This window comes from Akebia trifoliata, chromosome 10 (assembly GCF_017979445.1).
Source record: "Akebia trifoliata isolate Shusen 1 chromosome 10, ASM1797944v1, whole genome shotgun sequence".
NCBI classification, from domain to species: Eukaryota; Viridiplantae; Streptophyta; class Magnoliopsida; order Ranunculales; family Lardizabalaceae; genus Akebia; species Akebia trifoliata.
In genome coordinates this window covers 5,279,748-5,307,451 of record NC_141384.1, presented here as the reverse complement: position 1 = coordinate 5,307,451, position 27,704 = coordinate 5,279,748, and the positions used below count along the sequence as shown (strand labels likewise).

At 32.7% G+C, this 27,704-nt stretch overlaps 2 pseudogenes; both read right to left on the bottom strand.

The window, feature by feature from the left end:
* Positions 1-8,977: 8,977 nt before the first annotated feature.
* Positions 8,978-9,552, bottom strand: LOC147392920 (flowering-promoting factor 1 pseudogene; annotated as a pseudogene).
* An 11,233-nt stretch (positions 9,553-20,785) lies between these two features.
* Positions 20,786-21,292, bottom strand: LOC147392919 (flowering-promoting factor 1 pseudogene; annotated as a pseudogene).
* Between the last annotated feature and the right edge of the window lie 6,412 nt (positions 21,293-27,704).

Below are 27,704 nucleotides of genomic sequence, written 5' to 3'. Positions count from 1 at the left end.
TTGTTAAAGTGTAGGGTGCTGAACGGGACCCATATATATATATATATATATATATATATTCGGCACCCAACAATTTGTCCAACATGTTTTGTCCTACATGGGTTAGAAGTTTTGGAAATAGGCTGATTTTTGGTGAGGAGATCATCCTCACAAAAAATCAGCCCATTCCAAAACTTCTAACCCTATCACAAATGATTTACAAAAAATGGATAGTCCACGATTTTTTAACTTGTAAACATGGGGTTAGAAATTTTGAAATGGGCTGATTTTTGATGAGGATGATCTTCTCACCATAGAGACCATCCTCACAAAAAATCAGCCCATTCCAAAACTTCTAACCCATGTAGGACAAAACATGTTAAGCAAATTGTTGGGTGCTGAACATTTCCCATATATATCTCTTCAAATGTCTATTCCATTTCCTCATGCCATGCTAGTGATCTAGGTTTGCTGATAGAGAAATAGAAGTCGACCAACTTGGTTTGGCAAGAAATAAAGGTGACCAACACCAAGGACTCAACCACCATTATTGCAGACGTTGTAATCAAATATGAGATCCAAGCTAGAATTGCTCAAATAAAAAAGGAGTTGGCTGAGACAGATTTTGTCTATGACTCTGAAAACTTGGCTGAGAGGATTGCCAAGTTGTCGGGTGGTGTTACTGTTAGAAAGGTGGGAACGGCTACAGAAATTGAGCTCTAGGATCATAAGCTAAGAATCGAAGATGCCAAGAATGCCACTATTGCTTCCATAAATTGAGGAAGGGATTGTACTTGATGGTGGTGGTGCTTACGTTCACTTCTCGACATCTGTCCCGACTATTAAGGACAAACTTGAAGATGCGAATGAACGGCTAGACCTTGTACTTTTTCATTGGCTTAGTCAAACTGACATGATTGAACAATATACATGTTTTTGGTATATATATATAAGGGCGGTTCAAGAGACATATGTAAAAACAATGGTTTTTCAAAATGTGGGTTAGAGGTTTTGGATTGAGTGGATTTTTTGTGAGGATGGTCACTATGATGAGAAGATCATCCTCACAAAAAACTCAGCTCAATCTGAAACTTCTAAAAATGATTTACAAATTATTGACAAAAATTGATAAAAAATTGACGGTCCACATTCTTAATCACTTTTAATGGGGTTAGAAGTTTCAGATTTGACTGATTTTTTTTCCGAATGATCTTTCCATCATAGAGATCATCCTCACAAAAAATCAGCTCAATCTGAAACTTCTAACCCATATTTTGAAAATTTATTAATGTTACATTGTTTTTACATATGTTTTTTCGTTCACTAGGGTTCCTACAAGGGATGCAAACATGGGTATGTCTAATATCTATCAAAATGAGGGAGGTTAAATTTTTTTTTTTTTCCAAAAAAGTTGAATAGAGGTTGATGATGAGATCCTTAAATCATTTTCCTTCCATTAGTATGAGCCTTAGAATATTGAGGCGAAGGGATGCATATAAGTTTAAAAAGCACAAGGACTCGTAATATCAATAAAAAAGTAGATGACTAAATCACCATTTTTTTGAAAGATTTACCTGATGGACCTATCTGTTGCATTTTTTTTATTATTAAAAACTCCCTCAGAGTTTTAATAAGTCAAGGGAACCTTACTTTACCAAGTTTGTTTCTCAATAAACATTGGAGTTGGACCCACGTCATTTTAAAAGGTAAAATACTTATAATACCTTCAATTCTTTAAATAAAAAACTTATTATATTCTCTCTCCTCTCAACATCAATTCTTTTGAATCCATTTTTAAGCCTTTGTGTGTAGCTATGCAATTTTCGAGTATGAAACATCGAGCTACATGGATTTGGAGTTGTCACCATTCTTTTTTAGAAAAGGGTGTGACTGACCACTTGAAAAATAGTTTTTTAAAAAATCATTTTTCTAGTAGTGACTCTCATACAGATTTGGCACATTAATATACCTAAAATCTAGGTAAGGGACCATTTAGAACATAGTGAAGGTGTAAGGTATTTTATTTTTTCCACGTTAAGTGGTAACCTTAGATTAGATCATATTTTAAAACTAAAAGAAATTTCGAGAAATTAGATTTTGTTCCTTCAAGTTCAAGGGACTTTAATTTTGGCCTCGATTAATGAGGGCTTCCTTATTGAGGAAGGATCCCTATTGTGATCAATGTTTTTTAATACGTTTTTTGAAAATATGTAGGCTTTATTGGTTAAGGACCTATTCTCATAGAATGAGAGGGCCTTATGCCTTAGCCTCGAAAATGATTTTGTGGTAGGTGCAAAGTATATGTGGATTTCTGAAAGAATATTTTTTTTAAACGATTTTCAACCTCTACCCTTTTAAACGAGCCGAAGCCAATTCTATCGGGTGTAGATGAGGGTGTCCACTGCATCCTAAGGTTGATCTAAAATAAAGAAGAGAGTGGAGAAATAGAAGAAAAAAAAATGGAAGGAAGAGAAGTAGGAATTGTATACTATTTATTTATTTTTGTTCTTACTCTACCTTATTCTTATTTTTTCTTCTTCTTTGTGTTCTTGAAGTATTTATTGATCTTCAGTTGAGTGGCTTGAAGTGTAGAATTTGAAGGTTGATGGACTTTTAGGTTAAGAGTTGAGTGAGTTGAGATATTTCTTTAGAGTTTGAGAGAGATGAAGCTTGAGAGGGACAATTCAAAGATGGGTGATTTGTGAGAGAGGGGTGGGCTTTTATAGGTTCTTGAAGGACTTTTTAGGGGTAGAATAGAGAAAAATTAAAAGGTGGTGGAGAATGACTTGAAATTTTTGAGGATTTTGGTTGAGATTTAAGGTTGATAGAGGGTAAAAAAGGTAAAAGGTGTGAATGGATCTTTTTGATCCATATGGGTTGGATCTTACAAACCGTTCTTAGGTTGAGTACAACTCAAATGAGGTGGTTGATGGATGGAATGGTTAAGGTATTATGGTTAGATAGTTGGTTTTGGGATGGCGGAGGAGATGGTGATACATGTCAAAAGGGTATGGGAATGTGAGTTAGGTGAGTTGATTAAGGAAATTGGGATGTAAGGACATGAAGAAGACTTGTGAAGTATTTTGTGGAGAGTGATGGGATTATGTGATGGCATATGATATGATGTGGGAATAGTGATGGGGGTGATGAAAATGATTTTTTTTGGAAGGTTGGTTATGAGGGTGACATGTATCATTCTTAATAATCATAGATTTTTGGGATTGATTGATTAAAATTATGGATATGGATATGATTTTAGGATTGGGTTGGGTAGTTGTTGGATTTAAAATGGACTTTTGTATGTTGGGCTTAGGATTATGTTGTGGTTTAAGTTAGGTTGGGTTAGGCTTAGGTTTGGGTTAGATTTTACTTAGGTATTTGGGAGAATTGGATAGGGTAGGTTGATTAGGGGCTCGAGTGATGGACTTAGGAGTTCGATGGGATTTTTTAAATTAAAAGGTTTTCTTTTAAAATAATCTCATAGGTTCATTATTGGAAACTTATGACTTTTATTTAGATTGAAAAACAACCCTTTTGAGGGTTTGAGCCCTTAGGCCTTTTTAGTTTTTAAAAACACTATTTTTGGGCCCTTTTGCATGGGGCCATTTACATTGACAACACAACACCACAACTCTTTAGTTTTCATGGTAAATATTCTAAAATTAAATAAATAAAAATTTGGACTTAGAATAAATATTTTTTTACTTCATCCATGATTTTGGGAGAGAATACATGTTGAGAGGAGAAAAGATATAATAGGTATTTAGTTTAAAAATTGAAGGTATTATAGATATTTAAAGTTTCAAATGATGGGAGCCCCTTCCAAGGTTTATTGTGTAATAAACTTCATAAAGTAATAAGGTTCCCTTGAAGTTGCCAGAAGTCCAAGAGAGTTTTTATAATTGAAAAGCAATAATGGATGGTTGCATTTGTTGTCAATTTGAAAAACAAAGGGGTATTTATCTAATAATAATCTTAACATGAGGGGGCTTGGTAAAAAATAAATATTCAAAAAGCTTAGTGTCTACCTTACTTGACTCCTCCCCTGGATACTCTTAATATAATAAACCATGAACCAACATATTTGTGGATCCAATTGTGGTAGTACATTGAATTTAACAAACTCGATATATTTAGGCAAGTAGAAATATAAAAATATAACATGTTTGCTTGACAAATTTGTTTCTTGCTCTATCTTCTTGCATCAAACAAGGAAATTGATCCGATATGATTAAAAAAATCATTGAAAAATGATTTGGACATTTTATACCGAATCTTCATGAATAACATATGCATCCTCTCATTAGAAAAATAAAAATAGAAATAGGACTACTCATTATCATTTATTGAAGGTCACATTTAGTTCATAACAAATACGTTGCAGTGTTATTTTCAAATTTGAAGGACCACATTAGTATTGCGATTTATATTGTCTATATATACTCTATAATACAACGTTAATATTTAGGAACTCCACTATAACGGCACAAGGCATGAGACTGGATTGGCGTTACTTTTGACAACGTCACAAAATTCTCATAATTTTTTCAAAATTTTCTAAAATTATCATCCACTAACCCCATTAATTTGTAATTTTTTATCAATTAATCGTACAATACGGTAACATTTTTACCTTTGGCCCTCAAAATTTTATTTTATTCAACATTCAAATGTCAAAAATAAGATAACATCTTTGCTTGACAAATTTGTTTCTTTCATTCTATCTTCTATCAAATAAGGAAATTGATCTGACATGATTAAAAAAAAAATCATTGAAAAATGATTTGGGCATTTTAAACCAAATCTTCACGGATGACATATGCATACTCTCTGCCTTGATATGAGTCTAATTTTGCAAAAAGAATATTTCAAACAGATTAACTCATATCAAGACAGAGATGATGCATATGTTATCTGTGAAGATTTGGTATAAAATGTCAAAATCATTTTTTAATGATTTTTTTAATCATATTGGATATTTCCTTGTTTGATGCAAGAAGGTAGAGCGAGAGAAACAAATTTGTCAAGCAAACATGTTATCTTCTTCTTGACATTTGAATGTTGAATAAAATAAAATTTTGAAGGCGAAAGGTAAAAATGTTACCATATTGTACAATTAATTGATAAAAATTTACAAATTAATGGGATTAGTGGAAGATAATTTTATAAAATTTTGGAAAAATTATGAGAATTTTGTAACGTTGTCAAAAGTAACGCCAATCCACTGTCATGCCTTGTACCGTTATAGTGGACTTTATAAATATTAATGTTGTATCATAGAGTATATATAGACAATGTAAATCGCAATACTAGTATGATCCTTCAAATTTGAAAATAACATTATAGGGTATTTGTGTTGTCAGGATTATGAACTAAATGTGACCATCAATAAATGATAATGAGTAGGCCAATCTCTGTTTTTATTTTGTCTAATTTTGCAGAAAGAATATTTCAAACTGATTAAACCATATCAAGGTAGAGAGGATGCATATGTTATCTGTGAAGGTTCGATATAAATGTCCAAATCATTTTTCAATTTTTTTTAAAATCATATCGAATCAATTTCCTTGTTTGATGTAAGAAGATAGAGTGAGAAAAACAAATTTGTCAAGCAAACATATTATCTTATTTTGGACATTTAAATGTTGAATAAAATGAAATTTTGAGGGCGAAAAGTAAAAATGTTACCATATTGTACGATTAATTGATAAAAATTTACAAATTAATGGGGTTAGTGGAAGATAATTTTATAAAATTTTGAAAATATTATGAGAATTTTGTGACGTTGTCAAAAGTAACACCAATCCACTGTCATGCCTTGTGCCGTTATAGTGGACTTCATGAACATTAACGTTGTATTATAGAGTATATATAGACAATGTAAATCGCAATACTAGTGTGGTCCTTCAAATATGAAAATAACACTGTAGGGTATTTGTGTTGTCAGGATTATGAACTGAATGTGACCTTCAGTAAAATGATAATGAGTAGTCCAATCTCTGTTTTTATTTTTTATAATTTTGCAGAAATAATATTTTGGACTACTCATTATCATTTATTGAAGGTCACATTCAGTTCATAATCCTAACAACATAAATACCCTACAGTGTTATTTTCAAATTTGAAGGACCACACTAGTATTGCGATTTACATTGTCTATATATACTTTATAATATAACATTAATGCTTATGAAGCCCACTATAACGGTACAATGTATGACAGTGGATTGGCGTTACTTTTGACAACGTCACAAAATTCTCATAATTTTTTCAAAATTTTATAAAATTATCTTCCACTAATCCCATTAATTTGTAAATTTTTATTAATTAATCATACAATACGGTAATATTTTTTACCTTTTTGCTCTCAAAATTTTATTTTATTCAACATTCATATGTCAATAATAAGATAACATGTTTGTTTCTCTCGCTTTATATTCTTGCATCAAACAAGGAAATTGATCCGATATGATTAAAAAAAATCATTAAAAAATGATTTGTACATTTTATACTGAATCTTCATGGATAACATATGCATCATCTTTGTCTTGATATGGGTTAATCAGTTTGAAATATTCTTTCTGCAAAATTAGAAAATTAAAAATGGAGATTGGACTACTCATTATCATTCATTGAAGGTCACATTCAGTTCATAATCCTGGCAACACAAATACCCTATAGTGTTATTTTCAAATTTGAAGGACCACACTAGTATTGTGATTTACATTGTTTGTATATACTCTATAATACAACGTTAATGTTTATGAAGTCCACTATAACGGCACACGGTATGACAGTGGATTGGCGTTACTTTTGACAACGTTACAAAATTCTCATAATTTTTTCAAAATTTTATAAAATTATCTTTCACTAATCCCATTAATTTGTAAATTTTTATCAATTAATCATACAATATGGTAACATTTTTACCTTTTGCCCTCAAAATTTTATTTTATTCAACATTCAAATGTCAAGAATAAGATAATATGTTTGTTTCTCTCGCTCTATATTCTTGCATCAAACAAGGAAATTGATCCGATATGATTAAAAAAAATCATTGAAAAATGATTTGGACATTTTATACTGAATCTTCATGGATAACATATGCATCATCTTTGTCTTGATATGGGTTAATCAGTTTGAAATATTCTTTCTGCAAAATTAGAAAATTAAAAATGGAGATTGGACTACTCATTATCATTCATTGAAGGTCACATTCAGTTCATAATCCTGGCAACACAAATACCCTACAGTGTTATTTTCAAATTTGAAGGACCACACTAGTATTGTGATTTACATTGTTTGTATATACTCTATAATACAACGTTAATGTTTATGAAGTCCACTATAATGGCACAAGGCATGACAATGAATTGGCGTTACTTTTGGCAACGTCACAAAATTCTCATAATTTTTTCAAAATTTTATAAAATTATCTTCCACTAATCTCATTAATTTGTAAATTTTTATCAATTAATCGTACAATACAGTAACATTTTTACCTTTCACCATCAAAATTTTATTTTACTCAACATTCAAATGTTAAGAATAAGATAAGGTTTTAGGGAGGTTGAACACAGTGGATTTTCAAAACTGTAATTTAAATCATCAATTCCGATAGTGAAATTAACTCCATGGATTGTCAAGCATATTGTCCTTGAAATCAAGAGGCTCTTGATCTGTATTTCACTTATATAAATTGTGTTCATATTGTTAAGGAGACCAATGGGGGAGCTGACTTCTTGGTAGGTTTGTATGGAGTATAGGACATGCAACTGTAGGGAGTAGTCCCATCCCAAAGATGTAGGGATATCTTGTATGGTATATAAACACTAGAGTTCATCCATGCCTACGACACAACCATTCCCTTTGGAGTTAAAGGGGTAAAAAAATTAAAAGAAATATTATTAAATTAAATTTTGGAATGAAAGGGGTAAACGAGGAAATATAATAAAGTTAGAGAGAACTCCCTGACTAAAGATAATAAAATTTAATAGAGATAATAATCAAATAAAAGTGGAATAAAAAAATATTGAGGGTATTATTAAAAAAATTTGAAATTAAGAAAATAAAATAAAAATAAAAAAATTAAGTTAAAGAATAAAAGAGAAAACATATTAAAGTTAGAGACACTAAAATGATGAGAAAAGTAGTTGAGAATTGGGATGTATATATTAGATGGATTTGTCTCTCACAAGATTGGGGTGCGTATTGCGTCACATCGTGTGAGTTAGCATTATCATTTTCCATTTAAGATAACAAAAATACAAATTTTCTCTTTTCCATGATGGCAAGGACAAGGTGCCACGTGCCATGACAGCTGAAAAATGTGAGTTAAAGCGACAGCCAATCACATAAATAGTGACACGTGGCAAGTAAGAATGATGTTCAGCTACTGTTACGATATACTTCACGTGAAGCGCAACACCACTGTACCACTTCCTTTCCCTCTCCCTGTCGACCCTACAGAATCTTTGCCAATCACTCTTTTATTTACAAACACGAAACAATACAATTATAATCCACCATATTAGATTCATCTCCTTAAATTTAAATAAATTATAATTGCACCCTTTGACATTTGATTTTGAGAGAGTTAGAGTTTTGGGTTTGTGCTACACCAATAGGTCCAATACACCCTAATATCTTTCGAGAGTCATGATGAATGCACACGGTCATACTATGCGGCTGACATGACAAGATCACATAATTATAGATCATTTTCATCGAGATACATAAAAAAGATATGCGGTTATGTGTCTTTGCCACATCAATTGCGTATCCAACCCCGTTTCTTAACTTACCACCACATTAGTTACTCATATTAGAAATACCTCCCTTAAAACAAATATATTATAATCCACTATTTAATTTACATCTGATTTTGACAAATGAGGATAGTTTTTGGGGTTCATTTACTTGTAGTTTTGTTCAATTCAAACTTGTCTCATGGTGTTCGAGTCAAAAAAATAAAAATAAAAAATTTACTTCCAAGCTCTAGGTCAAAGTCAAAGGATCCAAGTTTAATATTCATCAAAGTTAAAACTCTAAACCACATTCATCCAAGAAAAGCTATATTACAAACAACTGATCTTAAGTACATAGACCACTAACAAATAACATCAGCAAAGAGGAAAAAAAAAAAAAAAAGATTAAGAAAGAAAGTAGAAACCAACCCAACACACATACATTAACTTCATGACCAACTTACATATCTCGAACACGGAAGACATTCGAAGTTTTGACAACTATATCATACATATGTACAGATTTGAATTTTGCAAAGTCTTTAGGAAGAGAAATGAGATCAATTGAAGAGGATTTGTGGAATTGGAGGAGATCTGGATCATCATAGTACCTTTCCCACCCTAATCCCCTTAGAATCCGTTCGAGCGAAGAGTAAGATAAGATAGCTTCACCAGTTGATACATGGATAAGTACCTTCTCGGTCGACACGGGTGGGTTTTCAACTAAGCGAATTACACCATTCTTGAACACCCAAACTCCAGACATTTTTTTCTTTTTTTAAAAATTAGAATTTGGTTAAGAGGAAGGAGAAGGAATAAGAAGAGTGAGAAGCAAGTGATGATGAGGGGTGGAAGAGGGTGGGTTTATATAGAAGTTTAAAGATAAAAGAAGGAGGTTTGATGTTATATTTGCCTCTGGTGGAGAATATATATAGATAATGTGGGGGTCCCATTAAGTTTTTAAATAGAAAGATACAAGGCTTTGTCACGTGGGGGTGTGTATAGGAGAATCTTTGGCCGCATAAGTTTTTCTTCCTCCCCCAATATGGAATCTTGACTCATAAAGAGCTTCTGAATTGACTCAACTTTACAAGTCAACCAATATAAGATGCTAACCTTGTATCACATGATATGCACGTGAAGAGTGCCAAGGAGGCTGATACTGTTTTGGTTAAAAAATGGAGGAAAATCTGTAGATTCTGGAATGAATGATAATAAGAGGATGGAAATTAAATTACATATAAGTTATTTGATTTCTTTATTCAATAAGGATTTAAGATTCTTAATGGTGCATTAGATATTAAAGATTTGTGCTTTCAACTGGTGTCCCATTATTAATCTTTATACTTCATTTCCTCCAATTTGGGAAAGTACCTCACATCAATGTGGTACCTAAATTTCCACTATGGTACTCAAACAAGGAACAAACTACTGGAATTGAAAGGGAGTGCTTTGGAAAGCTCTCACCTCTAACTTGGGATAGGAAACAAATGAAGAGAATGAACAATAAAACAACATATAGATAAATAAATAAAACACGACCACATATTGAATTTAAGAGAAAAAAATCACCAAACCACATTGATTCCACTATGCTCAAAGGATTAAGAAGAAACAACAATGCTTCTCTCATAGAAAACTACTATAAGTAACAATAATGAATTAGGATTAGAAACCTACTACTAAAAAAGCTAGACCAACAAAATGCGTTGATTGATTTATACATTAATTTGGTCTTACCCTCCCATCTTTCAACTTCTTTAGAGAATTTTAGGCAAATTTTCTCATATTCTCTTATCTTTATAGAATGTTAATTTCATCGAGTGGATGTGTAATTCTTTTTAGGGTCAAAGTTATTTAGTAATTTCTATTTTATAAACTCATATTTCTATTAATTTGGTAACTATGTGAACCATTCGTGCAAAGGGAACTTCAATGAATGACTTATCGTCATCTATCTATCATAGTGACGAAGTTCGATTAGATAATTATTTGGTAAAGGTTCAGTTTCATTAAGTTGGATAAATTCGAGAAAATTTTGTAAAATACTCAAAAAAATAATATCATGGAATGTACAAATTAATGATGGTTATGGATTTCTCATCAAAACGCTTTATCTTTTTCCTCCCTAGAAACCCTATTTTGTTCTTGAAATTTGAATGTGGAAGGAAATAAAATTTCAAGAGTGAAGCATAAAAATATTACCATATTCTACAATTTAAATAAATCAGTAATTAATTCATTGATTAATTGATTTAATCGGCCACTCCATATTCAAAGAATCTTACAAATTTCTTTAAAAAAAAAAAAAAAATCAAAGAAATTTGTGTCGTCCATGACGTGTATGTCAAGACAAGATGTATCAATCATGGATGGAAACCTAAAGAATATTGCCTTTCTTGACGTGAAAGCGTACGGGATTCATAGAAGCTTTTCATAGAAATACGAGTGAAAAAGCATTTATAATTCCCATCCACTTTCACATCAAGAAGTGCGATACAAGGTTCCAGCATGACTCAAGCCTAAAATTTGTCTTTACAAATGTCATATTTAAGTGATGAAATGAGTAGGGAAAGAAGCATAATATGTTGTAGAGGTGGAGCTACCCAATGCCGGGACTAAAAAATTGTCCCATGTATACGTCACATTCTCTGCCCAACCTAAACTGGACGTGCAATACTTCATCAGGTTCTTTGGTGGTGTGATCCCGTTGTCATGGGACCATGAGGCCAACAGATGGTATGGCCCCACTAAGAGATAATTAAAAATAGAGTCCTAATAATATGACTCGCCAGGTGGCATATTCAAATGACTCCATGATGTGGACATGTTCAGGAACTGAAGATCTATACGCCTCGGGATACATGGTTCCCTCGGAATACACTTTCTTTTTCAGGAAAGTGCAATCATGTATATCGAGGTGTTCAGATCTATGGTCCCCGGACTTGTCACGTCATAGACTTATCTAAGTATGCCATCTGGTGAGTCATATTATCATGACTCTTAAAAATATAGCCTCTCAAAATTATATGTATCATAATTTTAAAATTTGTCAAGTCTGTCCACTCGACTCAATTGGATTTTGTGACGAATCAGTCACAAAACTTGATGAGTCAATTCAAAAAATTGGGTGAGCGAAATCAGAACTCAGCCAAGTTAGATAGATCAATTCAAACATTAAAATTGCATTTCTAAATGCTAAAAACTTGGGGAAAAAAAATCAAATTGGCATAATTTCTATATCTTGGTTGATGTAATATTTACGAACACCCAATTAGAAAGAAACAAATTTTACTCACAAACATTTTTAGCTAACAAACGATCAAGAAGAGACTAATCACATGAGCACACGTATAGTGAGGGCATCCCCAATTTACAAAGCTACCCTAGTGTAGCTTTTTGTGTCACACAGTGGAGAGCATTGTATGAGCTAAAAGTCTTGAGCAAAAAATTTCTCCTATAAAGACTCATGTAATTAATAATAATTTAAGATTGAATCAAACCCACAAGTTCAGGGTTATAACTTCTGAGTGTAGAACAATTCAAGTCTTGAACCAGGTACTCTTAAAAGTGGCCGTCCTTCACTATGTGAAAAAAGGGGTCAATTCAAAGTCGAAGTCCGTCCAATTTGCTTAGCCAAATTTGACGGACCTTGTGGTCGAATTTACCTCTTTTTCACGTTGTACTTAAGCTTCATTTGTAAAGCTAACCAGTGATTCCAGTGGGCCTAATGATAGGCAATACAATTCATGCAAACCTTTGTTACCTCTTTACATGGATCAAATGCCATATGAGGTCCCAAACTCCCAATGACTTGCACTTAATATGATAATGACTATGAACGTTCCAGCTATAACAAAAAGATATGCTATCTTAGTGAAATTCCTACTAATCCTGCTGGACCACCACTTTCAATCAATCTCTTTCTTTAATAGAATCTTCTCTCCTCTCTCAATATAGAATAATGCTGAAGTGGCCTTAAGATTGTACCTCATATCGCACTTTCATAATGAGGAAGTGTGTATGAGCCACAAATACTTTTCATTGAGATACAAGTGAAAAAACATCTATGCTTCCAACACAGTTCCATGTAAGCAAAGTGAGATATGAGGTACAATCTTAAGGTTACTCTAGCATGATTCCTCAATATATATACATATCAAGTGACACGTAGAAAATGATTCATGATTCGGATTGTGTAAACATGAAATTCAATGGTTGGGATTTATCCTCAAGATACATATAACCCATATATGAGTTAGTAGGATATGCATATATAAATCCCGGTCATTGGATTTCTTGTTTCATGTTTGGATCATGTGTACATTTGTTTTCACATGAGTCAATTTTGGAGGGGTTACTAGACACAGACCCTAAATGTATTGTACTACCAACTTTTATTATAACACATGAATCAATAAAATTATATAACATGCATGCCCCAATTAAGCGAGGAAGATTTTGACAATCACATAATGGTTTTTCACACTATAACCTGTGTTTGTTAATTGCATTGGTTGGTGTGTTATAACAAGAAATTGATGTTGTAATAGAAGTTACACAACGTGAAAACGGGAAAATTTGACGGACCAAGGACCATGAATTTCGATGGCCCAAAGCCGTTGCAAATTTTGATGTTTCCCAGATTCGACGGCTTGGAGTTGTCGAATTTCACTCATCCTCCATTAATTTGATGGTTTTGACTTGTTGAAACAAAAAATTGACAATGAAAAATTTCATGCCTTGGGCCATTAAATATGGGATTTTTTTTCACGTTGTGTTCTCTTATTTTTATTATGGGTATTATTTTTTGGCATAGTTTCATACTCTAAAACTTAACTATTGGGATGTCCTTCAAGTTAAGTCGTGTTGAAATCTCAAGATTCAACTCGGCCGCCAATTAAAAAAGTATTAACAATTTAACATTCTTTTAACTTCAACTCCTACATATAAGTGCCCTTATTTATTTTTATTTTATTGGAAACCCTATTTTTTTTAATGAGTTCAGTAGCTCAATGTTAGCAGGATTTGAATCGAAGTTTCTGGTATCATCACCAAAGACTTTACCAACTAAGCTAGCTGGCACATGTGTATATTTTATTCAATTTATGATATTCCTTTTTTTATTTTTATTATTTCATTGAAACATTAAAAGTAGAATTAATTCTGGAAAAATCGAAATATAATAGTAGTTTTTGCTATTCTTGATGATTTTGGTTCAAACTAGAAAATCATGATCTTGCCCTAAAATCAACTATTTTCTACCTATCCTCCTCTTCAACCTACTATCTTCTTATTTAATCTTCATATCTTACGAACAAGACGTGATCCCTAGGCAGGTAAAAGAGTAGATTTTTTGGATGACACCTATTAGACTCAAACATGTTTTCGAACCGAACAGGTGTTTAATGGTACCAAATAGTGTATATTGCAGTCTAAAGGATGCCTTCAAACAAGTTTTTCAAGCAAACGGTACTTACAATGGGTTTGATACTCCAATTGATTCTTTTATCCATCTCCAAATGGATATATCTTTCGAGATTATTTCTGTACATATAAGAATCAATTCAGTCAAGAAAAAACATTAGAGAATTTTGAATAAATCTCTCTCCTAATTTTCTTCACTTTCTTTAAATGAAATTCACTTTTAGAAGAAGCATTTGTGTATTAGAAACCATGTGTAATAGGTTCTTTCGAATTTAATACAAACATTGAGAAAACATACAATTTGTGTCTAAACTAGGCGTTGTTGTATTTTGAAGACAAGTTTCACCAAAATCCAATTGTGTCTTTGTTTTGTAATTGGAGTGGGTGACTGGAAAAATCGGATTGAAAAATTAATTTCAACGGAAGTATTGATAAATCAGAATCTTTTTAATATTGTCTTTTAACATTAATCATCACTCAATTTAATTCTGGGTATAAGAAAAAAATTACTTCTTGGAGTATCCGATGATGAAGAAAAAAAATATCAAAATTGAATGATCTCTAAAACTCAGAGAATTTGCTCTTCGTCAAAAATCTACCATTTCTTAGTTTTCTCTAAATTTGAATTTGTACCCCTCAAACTTTCTGGACCTTCCCTTGAGTGTAAAATTCAAAGAATAATTTTTTTTCTTTTTGTGTAATGTATTTCGTTGGAGTCGTCATCCTCTATTTGAAAAAAATTGAACTATGAAAATCGTAAAGTGTATGCACGATCCATGAGGATTTCTTATCTTATAATATATCTTAAATCATTTTTGGATTTTTAAAGCCAATTTTTGAATTAGAAAACTTTTAACAATTAGGAGAGGACAATCCTATAAAATACATCCTTTATTAGGTCAAAGAGAATTCACGTATAAATCCCTCACAACAAATCCTTCTTTTAAGGAATTAAATTTATCCAAATAAAACACTTAAAAGATATCCAAAACGCCCTTAACCTTTAAGAGACTTTAAGAACACATTACATAATGGGCTTAATTTGGACCTTTTTAGGAATATACACATATGAGAAAATGAATAAATAATTTGATTTGAACATAGACTCGGATTGATCTAGGATATCATATTTCAGGCAAAAATTGTATCAATTGACTGACCTTAAATCAAATAGGTATAAAAATTGTAAGTGACAGGGGATATCTATATTACAATTGAATCCTTGAAATTTTATATTAATTGATCGGTCCTTCCCATAAATCTTTAAATTAGACAATTCTCTCTGTGATAAACAATATCCCATCCAGAAACCTTTGATAATAGTTTCTACTATCTAATCCTTACTCTTTGTGCATGGCATTGAAACTCTAGGATGATCAATCGATAATTTAGAAAAACTCTTTTTCAAAAGTATATTACAAATAGTATATTTTATCGAATAAAATATAAATTTTGGTTAAAACAATGATTAAAATTCCACCTAATCATGATTTACTACCCATAATCATCATTTTCCCTATCGTTGATATTCCTCAAATTAATGATTGTAGATTCCTTATTGAATTCTTATCATCATCCCAATAATTCATTGATTACCAAATTAATGTCATTTTGTAATTCATCAATGAGAATTACTATTGATAAAAATTAAAGTAATCAAATTATCATTTAATGATAAATAAGTTTCTCAAGTCTAAGAAATTCTGAACTTGATTTATGTTATAAATTAATTATATTCTGATAGTAGATTTCAACAAGAATTAACTTATGCGTAATCAGTCAATGTACTAATAAGTACTCATTTGTTAAGTGCATGATCAACATCATGATACCTTAAGAATAGGATTTTGTACATCAAATGTATACACTCTAACAATATGGTAGTCATATAAATGATGTGCCCAACTTTATCTATAACTATGATAATTTTAGATAAAAGGAACTATGTAACTAATTCTCTTGTATCAACCATAAGTTGATAACTTAGTTATATTACAATTTATCCTTGTGTGATGACAATAAACTGAAGGACAAATAATCATAAAATTCATTTATTAATTAATAAAATTAATAAAAAATAATTTTTCTAAGATATATTTCCAACAGTGGGCACATATGTTGTCTATAAGACAATATAGTTAATTACGTGCCACATAGAAATTTTCTTTTCTCATATTTCCCCCCATTTATTTTCTATAGAGAGCACTTAAGGGAATATATGTTAAGTCAGAAAAAAAATGAAGATAAAGGCAACTTATGAGAGTATTTCATTGCGAGTGATTGTTTGAATATATAGAGTTTACAAGTTACCAAGAAAATAGGAAACTGGCTTTACATAAAATTGTTACAATAGTAAGAAACCTTCTCACATGTAACATCTTATACATAAGTAGTGGATATGGATTTAAAATTTGTATGAGATTTGGAGATCCCCTTGAAATCGTATGATATTTGGAAATCTTCTTAATAGACAAAATCTTGATGATGATAGATATTTTTGTGTACAATATCATTAGATATTGCATTATGTGAAAATTGAAAATTTTGACAAGAAAATTTGATGGGCTTAAGCCCACAAATATTAGAAACTGAATTTTGACGGCTTATGAGCATTGAAATTTTTGATGATCCCCAATTCGAACAGCTTAGAGCCATCAAATGTCTCTCATCTTAGAGTCAGCAAATGTCTCTCATCCTCTATTAATTTAACTATCGAAAAAAAAATTTTGATAAAGAAAAATTTGACGCTTTGGTCTGTCTAATTTTATGAACTTCAACAGCCTTGGGCCGTCAAATATTAGTTTTTTTTTCACGTTGTGTTGCACCATCATCTATATTTCATCTACAAAGAAATTGTATTCCATTGTAAGTGAGTGGTGTTTTCGTAAGTTAAAATTAAATAATATTTTAGTGGTGTCCAATATTGTTTCTTGTACAATATAATCATCATTTTACAATTTATACCTTCGCTAGTAAAGGCTAATCATGTTATTGAAAAATAAATACTAATGTAAAATGAGAATTCGTAAATTGAATTATTTCAACTTTATTAGAGAAGTATGAGTAAATAGTATTTGGGTTTAAGAGTGTCATTGGTTACCCATTTAAGCGGAAGTGATTTGATGGTTCAGGATCCTTTTTATTAGAATTGATTAGAGAGATGTCTCTTGAAATTGAACCGATTGAGAACCAAAATTAATAAGAACTAGGGTGTTAATTGAGCCTGTTGGCTTGTTAGCTCATTCCGACCTGACAAAACAAGGGTTAGGGCTTTCATATTGAGCCCGCAAGGGTAGGACTAGCTTCAATAATTTGCAGTCTGTCAAATCCAAGTTGGGCTAGGGCCTAGTAGGGCCAAGTCTGAGGCAACCTACTATTTTATATTTTAGAAATATATTCATAAAATATTTAATTAGATAACTATTTTTAATAAAAGTAAAATACATTGTATAATTATAATTTAATTCTCATTTATAAAAAGAGTTTAGGCTAATAAGACATTAATTGCAAATTTGATTAAACAATCTTAAACACACAAAAAAAAATTAGAAATTAAAAATTAAGCTTTTTCATTAAAAAAAAAAAAAAAAAAACTAATGCTAAAGTGATCTCAAGAGTGTACCTTACATCGCACATCTTGCCGTGAAAGTGTGTAGGAACCATAGATGTCTCTAACTCGTATCTTGATAAAAACATCTATGATTCCTACGTACTTTCACATTAAGATGTGCGATATGAGGTACAATCTTGAGGTCACTCAAGTACGACTCATAAAAAAATTGAATTCTAGTAATTTTATTAGGCCTAAATCTGACTCCAGTCAAGTCCAATTTCATTAGGGTCAAGATATGACTTAGTCAACTTAGGCCCAATGGGGATATAAGGCTAGTTTAGGTAGAACCCACCTCTTTAGGATAGGGTTAAGGCTCAATCGATAAGAATCGATGTAATCCAAGAACCAAAAATCGTTTAAAGAGAATTTTTTTTTTTTTTACGACTCTCATTCTAATTCCATTGAGTTGAGAATCAAAATAAAATCTGATAAGAACCAAAATCAAGAAAATCAACGGTTCTAATCCTGATTTCTCAAAATAGTCCCATTGACAACCCCTCATGTAGGTTTAAAACAGGTTGGGTTCGGATCAGATATGAGTATGTCCATGTCCTTATTCATATCCAAATTTATATATGACTCAGATCCTATTAGTTAAAATCATATTCGAATCATTTTGCTTTCATCAAATTCATATCCAGATTCGATCTGATCAATTTAATTGATTTGGGTCGGATAATATCAAAACGTTCAATGTTATTTTAAATAAAATTACTAAAATGTGACAAAATGATGACTTGAACTCAAGATCTTTCAAAATTACTAAAATGTGATTAAATGATGACTTGAATTCTAGAACTCTCATTTTTAAAGATAGATCTTGACTACTACATCCAATCAAAGTTGGTTGATGAAAAATAATTTAAAAAATATAATTTACAAAGTAATATATCTTTTAGATCTTGACAGATATAAAAATGGATCCAAATCCGACTCAGATCAAAAGACATAGATCCATATTCAACCTATATTTTAATTCAGATATTTTCAAAAAAATCAAAATCATTAAATTTGAATTTGAATTTCAAATAAAATTCATCTCATTTTTAAGTCATACCCACTTGTGTTTGAGTTCACTACTTTAAGTGTTGCCTCTAGACCTCTCAACACCTCCCACCCATAGGTTGCCTAAGTGGTAAGGGCAAGCACGTGAAGTGTGGGTTAGGCGCACGTCACGAGTTTGAATTTTTTCTTGGGTTTTACTCATGATTTAACAAGGGGACCATGACGGTGATTTGCTGTGGTAGTCCTCCCCGAGATTAGTTGTGGTACGCACAAACTGACACGGACACGGACACGGACACTCGATTAGAAAAAAAAAGAACCTCCCAACACCCATTAGTGTGAGAGTTCGTCCTACGCCACTCCGCGTGAATTAGCATTTGCATTCTAGTCACTCATCAAAAGTGACAAGACTTCGCTTTTCCCACGTGGAAAGGGCAAGTACCACGTGCTATAGCAGCTGAAAAATAGGACTTATAACGACAACCAAGCAATTAAATTGTGACACGTGGATCTTACAAATTGATGTTAATCTACTGTTACGATATGGTTCACGTGAAGCCCAACAGCCTCTCTTCTTCTCTTCTGCCTACCCCACAGAATCATTGCCAATCAAACCTTTCAATTATTTATTTATAACAGGCCGAAACGGTACAATCATTTGTACTATCTGATAAAAAGGACTAAATAATAAAAGTATGTTTTTTGTAATGATCCCTAATAGTTACGCATATTATATTCTCGCCCCGAATTTCAATAAATATAGACCCTTTGACGTCAGATTTTGATTCAGTCAAAATTTAAGACAAATTCCTCTGTTCATTTACTTTGAGTTTCTCTCAGTGGAAACCTATCTTTCCCATTATAAGTTTAACAAACTAAAATAAAAATAAAAAATAGAAACAGAAATCAAATGGGGAAAAGTGAATAAAGAAATTTTTTTACTTACATTCCTGACTAGTTAGTCATATTAGAGACTCCTCCCTAAAAGCAAATAAATTGTAGTCCCACCCTTTCTGGGGTGGAGTCATAATTTTCTTTTAGTAGAGGCAAACTTATAACTAATTGGAGGGGGAAAGGGACAAAAATTGGAGGGAGATGAGGGAGTGGGGGCAACAAGGTCAAACGGGCATATTATTAGTTCAAAATGCCGGAGTGTCTCAATTTAAGCATAAATTCAAAAGTATCTAAAATGCCTAAAAAAGTTGAGTGGGGGCAATTGAATGTCTCCTTACTTGTTCCACCCCAGCACCCTTTGACGTCTGATTTTGATTTAGTAGAAAAATGAGGTCTCTTCGACTGAAAAATTAATAGAAAGAATATACATTAGGATCTTTCTAGCTTGACTAACCTTATACAATTTCAAATCTTACTAAGCGTCGTGAGGTCACATCTTAGCATCCAAAACATGATTTGATTGCACTGGTTTGTAGAGCATGAAATCCTAAGAACTATGAAAAAAATTCGAAAAAAGAATTATTTTTTACCGTTTAGTTTTAATTTTAGGTTTTGGCAATTTTTGGAGTTTGATAGTCGTCCATTTTCTACACCTTTGATCAAACTTAAAAAAAAATTAATTTGAATTTTTCTATGAAATCTAAAAGATTGTTGTTTTGGATTGCCTGAGATAATCCACGTGGGCCCAACAACGTTAGTGAGATTTTAAATCTTCCTACTAAGCAAGGAAAGTGTTTTTCTTTTCATTATTCGCTATTTGTCCAAATCAGAAGTGATGGGATACAAGTCTAATTGTTCAATAGAAGCAACATCTAAGGTTGTAAGTTGAATAATGATGAATGCACGCGGTCTTGGTACGCATTGGGTATGCACTTGCCACATCAGCTGTGTATCCAACCGCGTGCACTCATCATGACTCTTATAAGTTATAACTCCAAGTCACATTCAGCCAAGAAAACTACATTACAAACAACTAAACTTAAATAGACAAACCACGAATGACAATAAATTTAAACGAAAAGCAATGCAAAATGTAGCTATTACTCATTAGTAATATAAATAAGACAGTACAAGAAGAAGACATGGGTTCTGTCAATTTATTGACCTGAGAGAACCAATTATTGAAAACTTATTGACACTTAAAGAAAGACAGAAGAAACAAAACCCAAAACCTAGATATCTACTTCATGACCAACTTACATATCACGAACACGAAAGACATTCATATTTTTGACAACGATATCGTACATATGTACAGATTTGAACTTTGCAAAGTCCTTAGGAAGAGAAATGAGATCAATTGATGAGGATTTGTGGAATTGGAGGAAGTCTGGGTCATCATAGTATCTCTCCCACCCGAGTACCCTTAGAATCCGATCGAGCGACGAGTATGATGAGATAATTTCACCCGTCGATACATAGACAAGGACCTTCTCAGATGCCGCTGGTGGGTTTTCGACCAAGCGAATTACACCATTCTTGAACACCCAAACTCCAGACATTTTTTTTTTCTTTCTTTCTTTCTTTGGTTAGAAGTTCTTTAAGAGAGAGAGAGAGAGAGAAGAAGAAGAAGAAGAAGAAGAAGAAGGTGTGGTGGAGTGAGGATAAGGGTGTAGGAGGGTTTCTAATTGGGTTTAAAAATAAAATAAGGTTGATGCTGTGTTTGCCTTTGGTTGAGAATATATATATTAGATAATATGGGGTCCATTAGGTTTAAATTGAAGGACACAAGGGCTTGGCACGTGGGACCGGTTTAGGGTACAGATGCCATCTGTGTGAGTGTGGGCAGAGGAGAATCCGAGGTTGCATGAGCCGAATCTTAAAGAGGTATTTTATTGACTGAACTTTACAGGTCAAGAAATGACATTTGCATTGTAGTTTGTACCCCAAGTTTTATAACTCAAGAAATGAAAGTCCAGCGAGTCGAGTCAACTGAGAGAAGGGGTGACAATTGAGTCCGACGACCCGCTGATCCAATCCGGCCCATTCGATAAAAGAAGGGTTAGGGCCTTGATATTGAGCCTAGGATCTAGCAATGGAAAATCCAACTCCGTCCGCTAATGTATGTTGGATGGGTATATACTATATCAATAGGGCTATCAACGAATAGGTATCTGATCGGATAGTGTTATATCTGAATTCAAATCCAAAAAAATTTAGTGATATCCGAATTCAAATTCGAATCCGATCGGATATCACTAACCAATATTCGAATTCGAATTTGAAGAGTATATTGAATATCCGATCCAATAAAAATCCTACGAAAATTAGATTTGATTTCTACCATCGTCTTCAATCTGTAAAAAACCCAATCGATTTTCCTATTTTGGTTTGAGGTTAAAGCAGATGAATTTTTAAAGGAAAAAAAATGGGATTTTACTTTGAGAGAGAGAGAGAGAGAGAGAGAGAGAGAGAGAGAGAGAGGGAGATGAAGTATCTACCTGGCTGGAATCATGGATGCTCGCCAGCTGGAGAAGATGGTGGTCATGGAGCTCGCCGGCCGGAGAAGATGGTGGTCATGGAACTCGCATAGTGAAAAAAAATGGTTTTGCTTAGAGAGAGAGAGAGGAAGAAAATATTATCTGAATGCTCGCCGGCCGGAGCAAATGGTGGTTATGGAGATTGTTCAGTCTAAACGACGAAACCCACCCTCTGCCGTCTGGTTCTTGCGTTTGAGTTTAGAGAAGATAAATATATAAAATTTAAACTTCGTTGTATAACATGAGTACATAAGATTATATATATATGGGGGCGGCTTAGCAGCCCTAAAGTTTGCCAAACATTTTTCAAAAAATGGGTTAAAAGCTTTGGAATGAGCTGATTTTTTGTGAGGATGATCTCTATGATGAGGAGATCATCCTCACCAAAAATCAGCTTATTCCAAAACTTCTAACCCCATCAAAAGTGATTTACAAAAATTAGACGGTCCACGATTCTTCAACTTGTAAACTAGGCTTAGAAGTTTCAAAATGAGCTGTTTTTTGGTGAGGATGATCTCTTTACCGTAGAGATCATCCTCACAAAAAATCAGCCTATTCTAAAACTTCTAACCCCATCAAAAGTAATTTACAAAAAATGTTTGGCACAATGTTTGACAAACTTTAGGATTGCCGAACCGCTCCCTATATATATATATATATATATAGGTAGCATTCAATGGCCAACTTTTTGGCAAAACATTTTTCAAAACATGAGTTAGAGGTTTTGGAATGGGCTGATTTTTGGTGATGATGATCTCCTCACCGTAGAGATCATCATCACCAAAAATCAGCCCATTCCAAAACCTCTAACTCATGTTTTGAAAAATGTTTTGCCAAAAAGTTGGCCATTGAACGCCCCCTATATATATATAAATTTGCCTAACATTGTGCCAAACATTTTTCAAAACATGGGTTAGAAGTTTTGGAATGAGCATATTTTTGGTGAAGAGATCATCCTCTCCAAAAATCAGCTCATTTTGAAATTTCTAACCCTAATTTACAAATTAAAGAATTGTGGACCGTCTAATTTTTGTAAATTACTTTTGATGGGGTTAGAAGTTTTGGAATATGCTGATTTTTTGTGAGGATGATCTCCTTATCATAAAGATCATCCTCACGAAAAATTAGCTCATTCCAAAACTTCTAACCCATGTTTTGAAAAATGTTTGGCAAACTTTAGGGCTGCTGAATCGCTCCCTATATATATATATAGGGTCCCGTTCACCACCCTATGCTTTACCAAACGTGTTTTGTCCTACATGGGTTAGAAGTTTTGGAATGGGCTTATTTTTGGTGAGGATGATCTCTATGGTGAGGAGATCATCCTCACCAAAAATCAGCAAATTCCAAAACTTCTAACCCCATAAAAAATGGTTTACAAAAAATGGACGGTCCACGATTTTTCAACTTGTAAACATAGGGCTAGAAATTTCGGAATGGACTGATTTTTGGTGAGGAGGATCTTCTAATCGTAGAGATCATCCTCACCAAAAATCAGCCCATTCCAAAACTTCTAACCCATGTAGGACAAAACATGTTTGGTAAAGCGTAGGGTAAAGTGTAGGGTGTTGAACATTTCCCATATATATATATATATATATGAGTTTTGTTGTATAACATGAATATATAACAAATGTATTTAAATCGGAGTGGATATTATCGAATTGGATTTCTTAACATCCGAATTCGTATCCGAAACTCATTCGAATGTTAAAATAACATCCGAATCCGAATCCAACATCTGAAAATTTTGGATAATATCCAATTTTTCGAATTCGAATTCCGATTTTGGCTATCCATTGACACCCATATGTATCGATAGATGTATAATTTTATGATAAAGATTAACAAAATATATATCATAAATAATACAATTACTTTTATCTCTCTCTTTTTCTTTTTTAAACGACGATCGATATTAGAATCTTATTTTGATAATAAATTTACAAAGGACATGAATTTATTTTTTTATAGAATTCTAAATAAACTCGAGCCTGAAGTGGATTAGGACTTAGCCAATTTACGTCGGAAACCCTCATTGACAATCCTGGAAATTGGTTGGAAATTTTTTTTTAACTCTGAGTCAACCCACAATTTGATGTCCGAGTTCTATGTAGACTCAGATGAGTTTGAATACCTGATTTGTACTACTGCACAAGAATAGAAGAAAATTCTTCGCAGCCATTACTGGTCCAGGATTTTCTGGCCACGTGTCATGGTTACATCTCCACCCAACCCATAGGAGACATGATGTTTCATGGAGATTCCTTAAAGTGTTTTGAGTCCTTTTTCATTGGACAATATTGCTGAGGCCAACAAATGGTAAGGTCCCACTAATCTCCAAGAGAAATTTGGTAATTCTTGGATGGGGCTTCAATTCAGTTAATTAGAATAATTCAAAAATGTTTTTGTGATCTTGCTTGCCTATTAAAAAAATTGTTTGTGCGAAAAATAAGATAAATTTGGGATGATATAGAAATGATGTTTTTGGGTTTTTGACTAATCTCCATCAACTTCAACCATCCTAAAGTTCTTACTATTTGAATGTTGAAGAAAATAAAATTTTGAAGGTGAATAGTAAAAATGTTATCATATTTCATAGTTCATTGATAAATCATCGATTAATTAATCAATTCACTAATTTAACAGTTAGTCTCTTATTTGAAAACTTTTACAAGTTTTTGGAAAAATTCAAAAAAAAAAAAAAAATAGTAATTAGGATTGTTAGTATAGCCCAAGTTAGTAATTTGGAGTAGGGAAAAACTGCATTACTATTAATTCGAGATGATTCAAAATATTTATTTAACAATACATCCAAAAATTCAGTCAAAAAGAAGAAAAACAACAAAAATACGAATTTATAATGTGTTTGATGAGGTTATAATCTAATGGTTATTATAAGTTTCCTTTTTTGTTTACACATATTTGTCATTCATTGTAATACTTAGTATTCTAAAATAAGTAGAACAAATTTAAAATTAATAACAAGATAAAATTTTTCTATGAATTAATTACAATATTAGCACAAATGGTTAAAAACGCAGAGCAAATTCTCTTACTTACTTAATTAACTAAGTAAGATTTCCAATCAAGACTCCTTCAAGTTAGATGATGGATCGTGGTAGCATGGCTCTTGTCTAATAATAAGAAACATATTAGAATGAGAGAGTGATATATATATAAAGATAGAAAATTATAAAAAAAAATTAGGGTTTATGAATTTGTATCTCTCTTCCCATAGCTTTTTTTATTTTTATTTGTTTCATTTGAAAAAGGTCAAAAAGTAGTGAATTTCTACTAAGTTGAATTGCATAGGAGTTTAATCATTCTTGTATCACATAGAAAATGTGTATATAATTCAAGAAATATTTGAGGAATTTCTAAGAGCAACTCCAATGGGGATACCCATATCCATAGTCATAAATGGGTAATCATGGATTTAGAGATAATCACTTTGGCTATTCAGGGGATATGCACTCCAACCGTATTATCAAAAAATGAATATTCACAAATATTTTAATAATAATTTTTTTTTAATTCATTAACTCAGATTTCAAGGGAGAGGATCCTCTATAGTAGCGTTTTCTTGCAGCTCCCTATAGTGAACTTGAGAACAATGTTGAATCAATCACTTTTAAAATCAATAACAACACAATCCTCTAGTATTTTGGAACATAGATCGGATTTAAAAATGAAAAATTGACAAAAATAATTTTTAATACCGCAATCAATGGTTTTGAAATTGAATAGTCATTGAACTCTAAAGTTTAAAGAGTTTAGATTTAGTGTTTCGTTGATGTGGCGAAATCACGACCGATCAAATTCACTTTAGGGAACTATAGGAAAACACTACTACAGAGGATCCATTCTTGATCTCAAACGGTTTGAAATTGTAATATTTTTTAGGTAACTATCTGAATTTTTCCCTCCAAAAAATTGGAGAAGCTGTCTGGAGTGACCTATTTTTGGTCGTGAAAATCCTACGACCCAAAAAAGGTTTTGGGATGGGTCATACACTGGAGACCCCTATTTTGGATTTCATATCCAAAAATGGTAGTTGAATGGGTAGTTGGATAGGTAGTTGGAGTTGCCCAACTATACGGTGTGGTTCTCTAAAAATGGGCATTCTCTAGTGAAAACATTCCTTCAAATTAGGTATCACTAGAATTTTCAAAAGCATTGTCTAGGAAAGCGCTTTTTTAGGTGTGCTTCTATAAGCATATATATCATAGTAAAAATTTGTAGGTTATAAGAGTAGGCTTTTTTTATAATATTTTTGACGGGGTATCCAAACTTATGTCCAGCTAGTGGGATCGGAAGAGGCTAGGCCAAGACATGTGGGTCCCATCCCTCATGCATGTGCAACGCCCGCACATCACACACATCAGGTAAGTGAGGGTGCACTCTCACGGGTGACCCCAAGGTATTATAGCTCATACTGGGTATCGAACTCACAACCTAAGGACTTTCACCGCTTTTGAGAAACAAGTTATATGCAAAATTTCTCTGGGCAACTTCTCTCTTCTGCCTGTTTTCGGCTTCCGTGTTTTCTCAAGTATGGTAATCGGATTCTAAAAAGTGCTTTTGAACGCCAGAAGCACTTTCCAAAGGTGTTTGAATCTAGATTTGAACTTAAACCCCCAACAATTCGACCAACTTACCGAGTCCAAGGCCTTACGAACCAGAGTCTAGCTATGAACCAGAACCATCGGTGAACCGCTGAATTGAAAAGCACAGTTGGCTGGACCGGTAAAACTCTATTCATGGCTTAGCTAGTGTAGAACAATCCGAATCTTGGACAAAGAGAGTTCAACAGTGGTCCTTGAGCTTCAGTTGTAAAGGCTGAACAGTGATTCCAATGGCTGAAGAAAGGAAGTACAGTTCATGCAGATCTTTAGCCATTCATGATCTATGCAATGGCCATGCTTTGTTTCTTTGTTCCCTCTGTACCAATGTCATGAGCTCCAAATGACATAGACATTTCAGCTAAGACAAAAAGATCTTCAATCACTTCCCAAAAAATCCAATTGATCTTGCTGGACCACCACTTTCCCTCACAGAATCTTCCCTTCTATATATGTATTTGATATATTATCCATTTTGTGGATGATGCTAGGGCTGTCAATGGATTAATGGGTCAGGCCCGAAATCCAAATCATTCCAATCTGATAACTACCGGTCCAGATAAAGGATTTGAGTTCAGATAAAAACCGATTTGATAATTTATTGGATGAGTTTAGGAATATCATCGCCCAGAGCTGCTATTGGCATCCCAACTTTTACTTTTTACACCCCAATTAAAAGTAAAGAAAATAAGTGAATGGTACGGTTGAAAATAAGTAAAAGTTGGGGTGCCAATAGAAGCTCAATATATATTGTGCTAAATTTCTATTTTTTTGGGGTTTAGGATTTTATATGAGCCTAATCATAATTGTAAATAACTGCTGAAATTTCTTGAACGGGTGTTATTATGTTTTGTAACGTTGAAAGAATAATTTG